This window comes from Myodes glareolus, chromosome 14 (assembly GCF_982192425.1).
Source record: "Myodes glareolus chromosome 14, mMyoGla1.1, whole genome shotgun sequence".
Taxonomy (NCBI): Eukaryota; Metazoa; Chordata; class Mammalia; order Rodentia; family Cricetidae; genus Myodes; species Myodes glareolus.
Genome location: NC_142039.1, coordinates 63,362,115 through 63,378,637, shown reverse-complemented (window position 1 = coordinate 63,378,637; position 16,523 = coordinate 63,362,115). Strand labels below are relative to the sequence as shown.

At 43.4% G+C, this 16,523-nt stretch overlaps 1 long non-coding RNA gene across 1 annotated transcript; it reads left to right on the top strand.

Annotated features, from left to right (window-relative positions):
- The first annotated feature begins 8,064 nt into the window (after window positions 1–8,064).
- LOC148119890 (uncharacterized) lies at window positions 8,065–15,904 on the top strand. The gene is made up of 3 exons (XR_015734892.1): window positions 8,065–8,176; window positions 8,962–9,177; window positions 11,737–15,904. It is a non-coding gene; the product is annotated as an uncharacterized LOC148119890 (long non-coding RNA).
- Window positions 15,905–16,523: the final 619 nt, after the last annotated feature.

Genomic DNA, 16,523 nt, shown 5'->3' with positions numbered 1-16,523 from the left:
CATGCCCCATTCTCTCTGGCAAGCTTGTGAGTGCTCGGTGTATGCATCCACCTATTCCTGTTGGGTAGGTTGTGGTAGGTGGCCTGGTCCTTTAAGGCTTGGCTCACATGGTCAGAGAATGACTGCAGGTATGCAGAAGGCCAGGTTCAAACCAAGAAAACCTCTGAAGAGGTGCAGTAAGTATGCTTGAAAATATGCTCTGGGGTTGAAGAAAAAAATAGGTGTAGACAGTCATAGAAAAAAATATTTGAAAATAATAAAGATAAATTCTTAAAGAGAAAATAAATCAATATAAAAAGAATAAGCCATGTAAGGATGGGAAATACCATAACAGGGCATTTGGGCCCTGTATAATGCTACATTAAATGCTTTAAAAAAAGAAACAGAAAATGAAGAGATAAAGAACTTAACTGAGATTGGCATAACACTGATTATGATTACTCTCATTCTGGCATCTCAGTTTATTCTAATAGCCACAGTGGCTTTCTGTGCCTCTCAAAGGAAAACAAAGCTTTAAAAATACAGGAAAAAATATAAAATGTGGATTGATAAAAGACATGCCTTAGAAGAAAAATTAGACTTATAAATAACAATGAGAAAGATACTAAGACAGAGACAGGAGGATTAAGAGAAGAGCCACCACATCATCATATAATGAAATAAAAGAAGGTCAGAAAAAGTTGTTAGAAAAACTAACATTAGCTTAGTTGGTTATTATATGACCAAAGTTACAGGCATTAGAATAGCTATTCCAAGAGCAGCTGGAGGCTCAACATATAAAAGAGTTCACCAGCCCTTGGAATTCTCCTATATTTGTCATTAAAAAGAAATCTCAAAAATGGAGGATTTTAGCAGATGTGAGAGCAATCAATAAAATCATTCAGCCAATTAGTTCCTTAAAACCAGAATCCCACTAACTTCTTTATTACATAAGACATAGCCTATATAGTAATTGATTTAAAAGATTGCTTTTTCATGATCCGTTTGCATGAGCAAGATAGAGAGAAATTTGATTTCACAATGCCTACTTATAATAATTCTCAACCTGTTCAAAGGTACCAGTGTAGGGTCTTGCCACATAAAATGTAACATGGTCCTACTTATGTCAATATTTTGTACAAAATCATTAGAAATAATTCATAAATACTTTCCTTAATCTATAATTTATCATTATATGAATGATAACTTACTGGCTGATTCAGATACAGATACCTTGGGAAAAATATTTGATGAAGCAAAGAAAATTTTGCCTTCTTAGGGATTAAAATTTGTTCCTGAAAAAATATGAAGAGGAGATTCTTTAAATTACCAAGGACATAAGACAGACTTACTGAAAATTCAACCACAGGAGGTACAAATCAGGAGAGATCGATTACAAACTCCTAATGATTTCAAAAATTGCTGGGAAATATTAATTGGCTAAGGCCCAAAATTAGGTAAACAACCCAAGAGTTAAGCAATTTATTTCAAGTCTTACACTGTGATAAGGACTTAAATAGTCCAAGAGAATTATCAGCAGAGACATACAGAGAATTGGCTCTGGTAGAAAAGGAGGCTGCAGGATCCACACGTGCACTGCTTGAATCCAAAGCTTGATTCTGTCTTAGTTACTTTGCCTTCTACTCACTCTTCCACAGGAATTCTTATGCACAGAGAAGACAGTACCTTAGAGTGGATATTTTTACCATACCAACAGAGTAGGAAATTAAAGGCCTATGTAGAAAAGGTTTCTGAATTGATTCAGAAAGCAAAAACGGGACTTCATCAACTTGAAGGAATAGACCCAGCAGAAATTGTGGTACCTTTTACTAATGTTGAAATGGCCTCATTATGGGAAGAAAACAAACATTGGCAAAAAAGCTATCAGTAATTTCTTTAGAGAGATTAACAGCAAAAATTCTGCAAATCAAGAGACTTCAGGCGCCTTTGGCTGATGAGCTGCAGCAGCCCCACTCTCTTCATGGACTTCCTAAACAGGGGAGCGTGTGACACATGCTGCCACCCTTGCTCTAGTAAACTATTCAGCTTTGGGGGTGCTTACACTCTCACACATATTCTTGCATCTTATTTATCTACTGAAACTAAGTGCATGGTAAAACAGGCTTTTGGGAGAAGCATGTTCCTATCCTGGCTATGCCCGTGGTGAAGGAGGCACAGGGCAAGGATGGCAGAGACAGGAGACATGGGAGCCCATCCTGTTAGACCACTTGTGTACATAGTGTATTCTATTTTTCCTGTTTGCTCTCATTAGTTTCTGGATGCTTGATCTTCTAGGATGTCCCACCTGAGATCTTCTGTTTCGGGAGCAGATGGACTTAAACTACTGCTGGGGGAAGAGCAGAGGAAACTGGAGCCCTCTCCATAACACCTGTGCTCTGTCTCACAGCCCCCAGGCTCCTACCTGGATCCTGGGTGTTTGGGGCTCTTGGAGGCAGGTCAGGATCTCCTCTCACTTGCTGCTGTCCTGCACTTGGATGTCAGTTGAAAGCTCACCTCCTCTGAAGGGACCGGCACTATCCATGACAGGAACAGTCTGTAAGTGATAAAGTGCCTAGCTGAAGAAAACCGGAAGTCCCCTCAGACTAGACTGTCTTTCTGTCATTATTCAACTGTTACTGGTCAGCCACAGTCATATCTCAGACAGAATTATTTGTTAAGACAAGCAATTTCTCAAGATATCCCATTTTTCTTGAGCAAATCAGTTCTCAGTAAAGAAGGTCATGAGAAGTCCTCCGTAAGACTCTTAGCCTGCATGTACCCACCACAGTTCTATCAACTTTCATTCCTATGTCTCCCACCCCCACTCATGAGTCCTGACCAGTTCCCTCCTTTGTACAGACCATCCATTCCTACAGGAGAGAGTCTGCCCTTGCTGTGTGCTCTAAGCCTCATCTCTTGAGGTCAGATCCTGACTCTTTCCTGACTTTTGCTTCTATATCCTGCATTCTAAATCTAACATCTGGTGCCAAAACCTGGGAGAACTTCTGGGGCCACTGACCACTGGTGGCTCATGGTCTTTCTTCTTAATTTACTTTCCTGCACTTGTCTACTCTTGGGATCTAGTCCTACAGGAGCAAAGACATACCTGGTGATCTTAATATAAAGGCTAAACAGTCTCCAGCCTACTTGAGAGCTCTGATCTTTGTGGCCTCTGCCTCTGTGAACAGGTCAAGTCCCCAGACACAGTCTCTTTGGGCTTTAATGGAGCTCTATGTAATCCCAACTCATTTGCTTGGGTGATGGATAGACTGTTTTTCTACCCACCTCTTGTTTTCTCTACCCCTGCTTCTCTCACTCTTCCTCCCTATCATAATTGTCTGACCTCTAGTTCAGAGATCATTTTCCATTTGACTAGATCATACATCCAACACAGTTAACAAGCTGGACAAGGTAACTCATGAGACCTAAAACAGAGGTGCTCTGTTAGGACTGCAGGAGTCCGCTCATCTCGTCTTGAGACTCACTTAGTTGACAGTTCTGGGAACTTTGCACAGGCTCCACAATCTCCTGGCTCCTGGAAGGCACAACTCAGGGAATAGCCTCTCCTGTTTTCCATGTCTGATTAATCCCTAAACTCAAGGGATGCCTCAGTTGCAGAATTTGACTCCCATTTTTTTTTTAACTTGGTCTCTCACACACTGTGGGTTCCAAATTATCTGTACACTCTGTTCAACTTTGTGGGCTAACAGTGAATTCCAATTAGGAGAACTGAGACCTGGGATGACTCTTTGCCTCGCAGTATAGGTTTGACCTCAATAAACACTGTATAACATTATTGAGCAGAATTTTGACCTTTTGATTTTAATATCTTAGCTCATTTAACTTCATAAAACAGGAGAAAAATGGTCTAAGGTTCCTCCATGTAACTCCATCTGCACCTTCGGCTTTTCTTACCTCCATGTCTCTTTTGTATCTTCGTTCCTGTTCTTAGAAACCCACCTCACTAAACACTCTCTCTGATGTTGTCTGGCTAACACAGCCCCGCTACCAAAGCAGCGGTCACCATTCCTGAGAAACCACTCTGCTGCCCCTACTAGGAGCGGAGCTGCAGTGAGTGACTGAGGAGCTGATGCAGCAGGCTCTGCTGCATTGCCATGCCGGGCACTTCTGCCGGTTCTCTCGGGGCATGCGCCTGAGATAAAACGTTCTCTCCTCCTCAGACCACTTTGTTCCACACAGGACTGTTTTTGTTTCTGCCCAGTCTAACAATATGAGTACTAAACATCTATAAATTAAGTTTCTCTTTCACAGTAAAAATCAAAAAAATGCAACAATGTTTAAAAATCTTAGTTTTTAAAAATATGTCTTATATATGATTAAATAGATACAAACCCTCTATTTACATATAATTATACAAACTGTCTATTTACATATGATTATGATTTTTTTCTTTACATCTTGTACTGAGTACTAAATTGACTTAGTAAATTAATTTCTAAAGCTATCATGTATCATTAAGAAATAAAAATGTTATAATGATGAAAAGATGGAAATTGCTTAAATATAGAAACATTTGTGTATGAAGACTAAGCTTTTAGAAGTTATAAAGTTCTGAGTAATTTAAGGTGCATAAAAGATAAGACTTAAGGATACTATACATGTTCTTAAAATATCTTAATGTCTATCAACAACAATTATAAAAACTGGCTAAAATCTAAGTCTTATAAAAGTTTATCTAAAAGTATCTGACTACTAAAATATCAAATAGTAGCTAAAAGCATGGGTGTAACTGGTTAGGAACCAACCATCCTTGAAGGCTATTCTCATGTGGTCAGAGGGACTAAAAGGGAAAATACTTCCCCCTCACCCACAAGATTAATGATGTTCCAGGGGTCTCTGGTCAACTCTAGAAATGTTCTGGAACTGTGAAAATCACCTGTTCTCTTGTTCAGGGAGACCAGGGAGACACCTAATGAGTTTAACAGAATCCAGCCTACAAAGAGGTTCAGCACAGAGCGATGATCACTTCCGTGCTTCCAGGGAAGCCACAGCCAGGGTGGGAAAAGCCTCCGCTTATCCTCACATAGATGGAAAACTGGTGAAGATCAGTTCAAGGAGCCAGAGGTTCCTCAAAAGCCACTGGAGCCCTTCAGGACTAGATCTTCATTTGACCTTAATGGTACAAAACTTAAAGTTAATTTTGGTTACCTAGATAGTCTTGAGCACCCAGTGGAAAAATATAATCCAAACTAAAATTATGTTTCTTTAACAATTCAAGGGACCACAGCTCTGAGACATTGTACTTGGCCATATAAAATGTTGTGTGGACAACTATTTCCCACTCATGATTCTCTTACACTTACACACACTGGAGCTCAGATACAGGACAAGACCTTAGCTTCCATCAGCAACTACAGTAGCCACTCATAGCTAAAACAAAAGCCAAAACAAACGAACCAACATAAAACAGGTCTATCTTCTTAAAGAAGGCCAACTCTAAAAGCTGTTCTCACCAACTGTAGAGCACCAGCTCTTTCCGGAAGCATCCTCCTCACAGCTGCAGTAGGTCCTTCTGCACCTTCACTCCCCTGCTCCCTGTTAAAGAAGACAGCCTAGTTCTCTACCATCAAAGTCACAGGTTTGGAAAATTAACCCGAATGTCTAAGCAGGATCCTGGGAACGTTCCTAGGCGATCCCATGAAAATGTCTTACTAAGATTCTACTTCTCTTGTAATCACTGGTTACATGCAAAGTCCTTTACCTTTTTAGTTCCCTGTGTTCAGGCATTCTAGGTTCTTTGAACTTCAGTGTAAATTTTAGGGTTAACATGCCAAATTTCCCTCCCCCAAGAATCTGCTGGGATTCTGAGCAAGGGCTGCACTGAAATCACAGATGCCTCTGGAGGAAGGCTGTCCTCACCCAGCACCCACTGACCACAGCTTCCCTTCCTCTCCTCAACGCTTCACTTCCAAATAGCTTGTCCTTTTGTGAATGAAACTGTAGAATTAGATTAGTTCCCTTTGCACATTTTTTGGTTTGTGGAAATACAGTTTTTGTAGAAATATTATTTCCCATAAACTTAAAACTATTTATTAGTTCTAATATGTTCTGTTTTGTTTGACAGATTCACTGTTGTTTTCGACATAGAGAATCAGGTCTTCTGGAACTGTTGGTTCTGGTGCCTTCCAGTCTGATGAGTAATTCCTCTTTCCTTTCCTTTCCTCTATCCTCCGTTTCCCTGCCCTTTTCATATGGAAACCATGTATTTATAGTTTCCTGTGTACATTGTGTGTGTGTATGTATGTGGTGCATGCCTGTAGGTGCATGTCTGTGTGTGTGTGCATGGTGTGTATATGAAGGTTTGTCTATATGTGTGTATATGTAGGGCAAAAGTTCAACCTTCAGTGTCAATCTTTGGGTGTCAATCATCTTGACTTTATTAAAACACACTCTGTGTGTACATGTGTGGGAGTGTGTGCACTGTTGTGTGCCCGTAGAGGTCAGAAGATAACTTGTGAGACTCGGCTCTTTTTTTCCACAACATGGGTACTGGGAATTGAACTCAGATAGGGAGGCTGGGTGCCAAGCACCTTTACCTGATAAGATAACTTACTGGCCCCACCTTTAAAAAGAATTTTTTTCTGTGTCAGGATCTCACTGTATAGCACTGACGGGCCTGGACATCTGCTTGCCTTTGCCTCCTGAGTCGGGAGGTGATAAGTGTGTGCTACCTGCCTGGCCTTAAGTGCTGTATAGAGTCAATGGCAAATTCCTCAAAACATTCAGGGAAGAAAACTACCAATTCCCCACGTTTTTATTTGGACGGTGTCAGAGACTGACCCCAGCACAGCCTCCTGCCCTCAATTCCCTGCAGTCACTTCAGGGTACAGAGGTTGTGCAGCTGACCTACCTAACACCTTCTTTTAAAGCGGCAGTACCCAAATACCCAAACCAGGCAAAGAACAGAAACAGCAAACCCATATCTGTCATGAACACAACTCCTAAACTCAACAAAGTGTTGGTACATTTTCCAGGTACGTTTTTGGCAAACCTGCCATGAGTCTGGAGGTAGAGGCAGGAGGATCAAGAGTTCAAGATTAGCCTGAGCACCACAGTGAGGTCCAGGTCAGTCTCGACACAGCAAGATGGGGACTCTGAAAAGTAGATAAAACTTAAAAAGCAGACACTAAAGCACATCAATTTCAAATATAAAAACAGCAACCACACACCTATTGCTGTAGATTGGGGGGGGGCAGTGTGCTGTAGCCAGGCTTCCCAGGCACTCTCCTGCCTTTGCTAGGGCCCAAGCCTGCCAGCCACCCCTGCAGGGCCTCAGTGCCATGGGAGGAGAAAGTGAAGGCCAGGAGTAAGAAAAAGTGAACGCTGTCCTTTTGGAGCCTCTGCTGATGCTGCGTGTCTTATGGCAGCCGAGTGGCTGGACGCCAGCACAGGAACTATTCAGATAAATTCACAAATAAAAATAAACGTTGTGGACTTTTTCTAATTGAAAACTGGTATTCCACGGTTGGGAATAACTGCCACAGGATTCTGCATCCTGGACATATACTAGGCATCATAAAGGCACATTTTACCTCTAGCTACCAGTATCTTAATAATTCCCACATATGCTTCCTTTTGTCTACGCCACGGGTGTCTGTCTGCGTAGAGCACTGCTTCTCTATACTGCGACCCTTCAATACCGTTTCTCTGTTGTGGTGACCCCACCCCCGCCCCAACCATAAAATTATTTTCGTTGCTATTTCAAAACTGTAATTTTTCTACCGAGTGCTGTCTCAGTTTCTAAGACCATCGAAATTTTTTTGATGGCTGGGAGACACAAGTTCATACTGAGTAAAATCCTCAAACAAAAAAATTCCTTAAAAGTTTTTAGTATAAGCACAATGACAACCCCACGGTTTTAAAAAGATCACTACCTCAATCCTCTGCCTCCTCCATCAGACTAGCCCGCAGCCATCTCCCTGGAGGACCTCAGTCCCTGTGTCCCTAGGCAGCAGAGGAAACCCACAGGGCTTCAGGGCTCTTTGGACACCAAGGAGGCCTTCGGGGTGCCAGGAATTGAGCCTTGCTAAGCTCCGCAGTCGGTGGCAGTAGCGAAGCCGAGGGCGAGAAGGAACCGCAGCTCCAACGTCTGCAGTCGGTGACCACCTGACTCCACGACTGTTGTTGTACATTAGGTCGGGGGCGTTCAACTGCCTGATCGCTAAAACCCTTTCAGGTGAGGCTACGACTGGCCCCGCCCCTGACACAGGCCCACCCCTTCACAGGAGCCCCGCCCCGGCATCCAGCCCCACCCCTTTCTCAGCGTGTTGTCCCGCCCACCAACAGCCCCACCCCAAATTATCAAGAAAGCTCCTCCCTTAATGGGACTGTGTGAACTGAAAGATGAAACAAACCCTTTCCTTCCCTAGGCTGCTTTTGGTCAGTGTTTTGTGGCAGCAACAGAAAAGCAAATCAGTATCTGTATTTGGTCTTTGCAGCAGTTGGGGAGCTGCTTTCGGTTTTCTGGTTTGAAGCCATCTCAGTATGTGTGCCTGGATAGATGAGAACTACAGTTCTACAGCCTCAAACTACCAAGTGCTTCGATTCCACAGCACACTGTGATGGATCTGTTTTTTATTAACTAATTGCCCTTATTCTTGAATCCATACATATATACAGTGAAATAGGATTATGTTTACTCCTGTTTCCTCCCTCCAGTTTCCCTCCATACCTCTCCAGCAAAGCCCTTCCCAGGTATATTTCTCTAGTAGGTGTAAAAATGACACTGATTTTTTTTTTGGAAAAAAAACTTTATTGTGCATGGTTTATTTAGCAGGTGAAAATCACATTAGTAACAATTCATAAAAAATAAAAGCAATAAGAAAAAAGTAATCCAGGTGCCTCCCAGAGTTCCCAGTTTTGCAATTCATTTCCAGTATGCAATGTTAACACTCAGCCATGCCCCATTTCGTAGCTGAAAGCAAGGGAAGTTTCCAAACACTGAAGTTTGCCTCCCTCCAGGGACCACAGTGCCCACAACATGAGCACGCTTCTCTCTGAGCTCTCCGTGACACTGAAAATGGTGTGTGAAACGTTCAACAGCTTACCTCGGGAACATAAGCGAAGTGCGTGGGGTGCCTACTCCAAAGCTTCAGAAGGATCCCCAACAGAGAGGCAACTTGGGGCCATGTGACTATTGCTGAGGAATGGGAAAGATCATTCAGGGACAGTGAGCAGGTAGGTAGAGGGGAGGGGGTCCAGGTCCTGAGTGAAGGAGCAAGTGCTTCCCTGTTATCACCTCAGAGGAGGGCAAATCGCTGGAGCCAAGTCAAGTCAGAATCAAGAGGCCCTGTTGGCCACCTTTCCTAGACGACATGTTAGCATGTCCCAGTGTAGTGTGGCTGGCATGGTGACGTGATCATGTCTGGAAGGGTTTCTGTGAGATCACTGGACTCTGAAGCTCATGCACTACTGCTGTGTGATGCAAGGGTTACTGCATGAAGCTCATACACTATTACTGTTTGCAGCAGGTATTACTGCATGAAGCTCATGCACTGTTGCTGCGTGCTGTAGGTGTTATTGCATGGCATTTCTGTGTTGGTTGGAAGTCTCTCCGGGTTCTCAATGTTTGCACTGTACAATTCTCTGCCCTTCTGTGGAGATCTGTGGCCACCCTAGAGGGTGTGGTGAGTGTGTCTGTGAGGGTGTCTATGTAGAGCCCCATGGGAGCGCTGGGGACTCTGTGTGGAAGTCTCTGAAGATTGCAGGGAACTCCAGAGGTCTGTGAAAGAGGGGGCTGAGGGAGAACTTTGGGATTCTCTGTGTGGGTGTCACTAAATGTCCATAGGGAGTCTAGGAGCAACTTCAGAGTTCTCTGTGTGGGAAATGTGAAGGTATGAAGGGCATATCTTAGGAGAACCTGGGTGAGCTCTATCAGAGTCTCCAAAGATGAATGTGGAGGGGCTGGGACAATGGGTCATCAGAAGCACTCCTTCAGGACCTGAGTTTGGTTCCTGGTACTCACATCAGGTGGTCACAGCTGCTGGTAACTCCAATCGCAGAGATCTGAAGCCTCTCCAGACACTGCAGGTGTGTGGGGCCCATAGAGACAAGCAGGCACACACATGCACTTAAGTTAGGAAAACGGTGCTGATGGGAGTCGCTGTGACTGCTCTTCTGTTTTGATGCATCCTCGTGTCCTTGTGGATGGGTCCTGGGACTCAAAGCCTGACTGGAAGCTGAGGGAGGCATAGGCTGCAGTCACATTTTGGACAAGTCCCTTCCCTGTGTGAACCAGCCCTGTAGGATACCCTGGTCTCCTGTTGGTCATGGAAAGGCAGGTGGAAGTCCAGAATGACTTGCTATGTAATCCCAGGTCATGTTCTGATCATGTCCCCTCTCTACCCCAAATGTGGTGGTAGTGCCATGTGTATGCATGAAGGTCGCCAGACTAGGAGTCCCAGACTTCCTAGGTCTAGCTTTCCCATCAATTAGTGATTCATCCCTCTGGAATTAAACGGGCAAGAACAGCAGGGTAGTCAGCTCTGCTTTTAGGAAATAGTATTCCATTTGAAGACCCTGCTTGCTCTCAGAAGTCTGGGATGGAGCTGGTCTCTCCAGGCTTGTGGTGGAGGCCAAGAGCAAGGAACCCTGGAACAGTATCACAGAAAGGATGGCTCAGAGTCGGAGGTCTCATCGGTAGAGTTAGTGCCATGTCCTTCCTGTGAGAGCAGAGGTTTGCTTTCCGTGGCAACCATGACTACACACACAGGCCTGAGCAGATGTAAAGACAGGAGACCCCTGGGCAGGGTGACACACTCTTCAAATGCCACCTTGTAAACACCACACTGCAGGACGTAGGTTCAGTGTGGCACAAGAGGGGGCAAAGCAAAGACTGGGAGATTGACATTGCATTGTCACCCAGGCAGAACTCAGGGACCGCGGGGCTCAGCTCCCACAGGCTCAGGGGATGACATTACATTGTGACCCAGGCAGAGCACAGGGGCTGTGGGGCTCAGCACGCACAGGCTCCATCAGGGAGAACAGGGGCTTCTCTCCTGTGGATTTATTTTCTCCAGGAAATCCATGATGCAGGAGTCTCCTTTTAGCTGAAGACCACCACACCCCAACATTCCTGAACCCTCCTGTGACATGTGAGGTACTGGCCTTCCTCTGTCTCTGCACACCTATACCTTCACTGGCACAAATGTAGAACAAAGCCAGATGGCCAGGCTGAGCAAGACCCTGAGGATTAGTGCATCTCCACATATGTAAAGGCTCTCTGGGTTGGCTTCTCTGATGCTGAAACGGCAAGTCTTATGGTGCAGCTAGTGATTTGGGGTGTGGTGCAGGAGAATTGTCTGTATTCTGTCGATCATGTTTTAAATAAACACTGATTGGCCAGGCAGGAGGTGTAGGCAGGAAAACCAGAGAGGAAGTGGAAATGATGGGAGTAGAGCAGGAGAATTCGGGGGAGGAGGAAATTGATTCCTCCCACTCCTGCCCAGATCACCGAAGCAGCAGGATGTGAGCTGCCCCACTGAAAAAGGTACTGTGCTACATGGCTAAAATATATCAGGAAAATGGGTTAATCAAGATGTGAGAGTTAGCCTGACCTAATGGGCCAATCAGCATTATAACTTATAGAGAACTCTTGTGTGGTTGGTTTTCTCTGGGGCCTGCCGGCTGTGGGGTACCAGGCGGGGACAGAAAACACAAACAAGCAGGCCCAACATGTTACAGAAGTGAATGTGAGTCTCAGAGCCACTGTCATGTCTTTGTGCCCTTAACTTCTAGAAGCTGCTTCAAGGGTGACCAAATGCTGACCTTGTCTTGTGCCCAACTCAGTGCAGACAGAAGCCACCACGCTGAAAGCTGAAAAAAAGAAAATCAGGAAGCAGTCTCCATCCTGGGAAGAAGCAGCTGAGCTCACACAAGAAGGAAAGTCTTTCCTCTATCAGGATGAATTTTTACTGAAGAATCTTTCCTCTGCCAACATGCCTGGGAAACACTGGGCTGGTCGGACTAGCCACTTTATTGAATGACTGCCTGACGACAAGGTAAAGGTAGCCCAGAATCTGTCCCCTGAGGACTATGAGGACAGAGTCTCCTGGGGACATAGACTCTCTGGGCAGCGAGGTCTGATTGCTGTCCCTATCAGTGACCCACTTGTTCTTCATTGGGTGGCTGTGGCCTCTGGGGCTGGTAGGATGGCCACAGCCCATGCACCACTCTGTTCGTCTAAGTCATAGTGCCCCCTGCTGGTGATGGGAGTAGCTGCTCTCAGAGAGCTGGGGTTCCTCATCTGGTCATCTTCAATATGCTGGGCCTCTGTGTCAGAGCCCATCCTCTGCAGCAGCTTGTCTCTAATGACGTCACGAGCATCCTACTGTCTCGTGGATAGGAAGAGATTCCTTTGGACTTAGGCCCGGACTTAGGCAAGGGCTCAGCTTGCAGGTTTGGCAGGCCCTTGCTCCTGCAAGCCTTTTCCTTACTTGTCCAGTTCTGGGCCTCCCTGGACCACCTCTCTCCATGGTTGTGGAAGTATCCTGCTGGGACTCCTTCTGAAACCTTCTCTGTAGTGACCAGCTCCTGCTGCTCTGGGCTGTACCTACAGTTCATTCAGAGCACAGGAGTTCACCAAAGTCTCCATGCTTCTCCTAGATGCACTCTGAGAGGTGCTGAGAGATGCAGGGAGCAGGTTGGCTGGGTGGGGAGCAGGGCACAGCAGGAGACCAGGAGGAGATAATTGCATTAAGTGTGTATCTTTGTCACTATTGTGTGTACCGTTGTCAATATTGTGCTTTAGGCCCAGATATTATTTGAATATTTATAATAGGCAAGTTATGTGAACAAAAAAAAAAATAAGCAAAGAAACATCAGAATTAAAAGACATCATACATCAAACAGACTTAGTAAGTTTCTATTAAGTAGAATATACATATTACCCACCAGTACATAGAAGTGTCTCTAAAATAAACTACATACTCAGACTCAAAACAACAAATTGAAAAATTGAAGTGACTGCGTATTCTATATGACCCTAGTGGAATAAAACTTAAAATCAACAGCAAAGCAGTGTCTATTCAATAAATGAACTCACACAAATGAAACAACACATTATGAAATGATCAATGGTTCCAATAAGAAATCATGAAAATAGCTTAAAATTCCTGAAATTAAATGAAAATGGAAACCTAACACAGCAAAATCTCTGGGACACCCTGAAAGCAGTCTTTCACACAGAAGGGGAGTGGATAGCTTTAAGTGCCTACATTAAAAAATCAGAAAGATCCCCCCAAACAAATGACTTAATGATGCAATTCAAGAATTTGGAAAAAGAAATTCAGTAGGTAGAAAAAAATAACACCAAAATCGAAATTAATAAAATAGAAAAAACCCCAACAAATCTAAGAGGTGGTTCTTTGAAAAGACAAACAATATTGGCAGGCCCTCAGTCCAATTGCCCAAAAGAGAAGGAAAGAATCCAAGACACAGAGACAACAGGGAAAGATTACAACAGATACCAAAGGAATTCAGAACACTATAAGGGTATACTAGAGACTCCGACTCCACTAATCAGAAAATCTAAGAGATGAATGCCCTTGTAAATTTACACTACCAAAGTTAAATCAAGAAATTTTAACATAAGATTTAAGTTGCAAGGGTATCAGTCTATTAAGGAGATTCCATGTTTATAACCTACTTATGTCCAAACGGCCATATCACACTAGGGATTGAAGCTTCAGGGGAAGGACAGTGACAAGCACGTAGTTCCTAAGAGCAGACTTCATCAGGGAATTAAGCCAAGATGGGAAAGTTCCACAGAGTGAACAAAGTAGTTGTTATCAGTTCAATAGACAGCAATAAAATCTCTTTCCATAAATAAAAAAGAAATGCTAGTTGCCTTTATTTGACTGGGTGTGCTACCACATCTGTTTTATTTTCTTTTTTTTCTGTTTTATTTTCCTTAGCATTCATTTTTGTTGATGCTTTTAGGTTTTTCATACAATATACTTTGGCCATAGTCTTTCCCTGCCTCCAACTCTTTTCAAAATTCTCCCTGACTCTGCACCCAACTTCTCATTTTTTATCTTAAGAAAAACAAAACAAAATTAAAACAAATAAAAAGCACAACAATAATAGTGCTTATAACTTTAAAACATGACGAGCATTTAGAGAGCTATCTCATAAGAGGTGGAAAGCCTTCAAGGTAAAATTTTACAAAGCCGTGAAAAGATACATTTAAATATGCTAAAGTTAAAATGGTCACATCATCTCCATAGTTTCTGTGGGGGTGTCCATCCTCCCACAGAAAAGGGGGACTAGTGTGGAAAGTCCTTTTGTCTATGTGATGCTTTTATTGGTTAATGAATAAAGAAACTGTCTTGGGCCTGTGCAGGGCAGAATAGAGGTAGGTGGGGAAAACTAGACTGAATGCTGGGAGAAAGAAGGAGGAGTCAAAGAGACGCCATGTAGCTGCCAGAAGGGAAAGACAGATGTGAGCCGCCAGGTGGAACCTTGCTGGAAGGCCAGGAACCTCATGGTAAAATATAAAATAATGGAAATGGATTAATTTAAGATTTAAGAGTTAGCCAATAATACACTTAAGCTATTGACCAAACAATATTGCAAATAACATAGTTTCTGTGTGATTATTTTAGAGGCTGAGCAGCTGAGAACTAACTAGTGGCCTCCCATAACAAGAGCTGACTGATTCTTTTTCATATATAAAAGTTTAAGTTTGTGGTTCCATTAAGACTCCTTATAAGATTATCTTTCAATATAAGTAATAAAGGAATTGGCCCTTTCTTTGTAACTGCAAAATGCAGCCTGCCAGTAGAAGACCTGACAGGAATAACTTGCTGGCCTGCAAGTTGCTTGGGTTTGAATGTATGTGGATTTTTGGGATAATTTGTTTTTCACCTACACTGTGTAAAATGTTTAATCCTGTAAGGAAGCTGGAAAACAGGTTTTTACCTGTATTCGTTATACTCATTCACTTGAAAAGCAGAATGTAACCACATTGTAATTCTTATATTGTCTGAAAAGCTTCGTTGGGATATAAAGCTGTAGAAAAAAGTAAACAGCAGAAAGAAAGAACAGGGAAAGATGAAGAGAGAAAAGAGGAAGAATAAAAAAGAAAGCCATCCAGAGAGTGTCTGAGTGCTTCCTTTCCTAAAATCCCCCTCAGAAAAGTTTAGTTTATGCTGACACCATTGAATTCCATTCAAAGCCATGTGCTGTCTGGAGGCTGCCCCCGCGCCCCTCCCCCACCAGATGGCAGTATCCAAGCTCCAGTCTCCAAGTTAGCAGTGACCTGGAACAGTGGCCATGGTCACAGCCCTCCTAGAGATCCAGCCCAACGGCCAGGCACAGAAGTGTGCTCACTTCTCAAGGGTCTCCTGAGGCTTTCTTAATCTGCTCAGGCAGGCTTTCTGAGCATCTGTGAGGACAGAGATGCATGGGGTGACCTGCACTGAAAATGCAAACAGGGCTGACTGATGGGGATATTTTCAATTGTCAGCCCCCACCACAGCTTTCCCTGCTGCAAACTCCAAGATCTTATTGAGGAGAGAACAGAGAGGTGCTGGTCTTCTTTTGACCCCTGGAAGAGAAGGTTCATCATCCTTCACAGCTTGTCCCACGTTGACTGAGGCTGACTGGCATTTCATCCCTTCTTCCAGAACCGCAGGAACTGATGTGCTAGTTGCCCCAGTGAAGGAACTGGAAAGTCCCTCTCCACCGCCACCACAAGGCTTACCACTGCAGGTTGTCAAGGCAAAGAGTCTGCAGGATGTGGTCAAGCGCATGGAAGAGGAAGAGTCAAGGAGAAGCTGACAGAAAGTTCCATCTTCTCCAGAGGTGGGATCTGTGCATGCCACAGAGACAGATGAGACTTTTTGTGCAAACACCAGCATGTTTTATAAGGAGAAGAATTGGAAAAATAGCTCCATGATCTTTACTCTTCGTTGTCTTTTAGTCAGGTATACAGTGGGGTATACATACACAACAGGAAAAGAGCCTTGGAATAAATGGCTATTTATTGGAATAAATAAATAATAATAAATGCAATAAATGGTGCTGGCACAACAGGACATCCACCTAAAGAAGATTTTAAATAGATCTGCGTATCTCACCCTGCTCAAAAGAATCAGTTCAAAATAGACAGAAAATCTTAATTTAAACCCTGTCATGCTGAAGCTGTTGGAGGGAGAGAAAGGAAAACACTTCACACACAGGCACAGATAAGACATGTCTGACTAGCATACCAATGACACAGGGAGAAACCCTATAAATTGACAAATGAGGTAACATGAAATTAAAAAGCTTCTGTGCAAAAAGATGCTATTATTAGAGAGAACGGACAGCCCAGAGCATGGCAAGATCATTACTGGTCATGCTTCCTATTGGGGCATTAACATTTAGAATGTACAAAGAATTTCAAATATTAAAAACAAAAAAGGTCAATAAACGGACTAATGAACTGAACAATTTTCTAAAGGTATCACACAAAAGTCAATAAATATTTTTACAAAGTCTTCAACATCCTTGTCTTTCAAGTAAGTTTAAGTTAAGGCCAC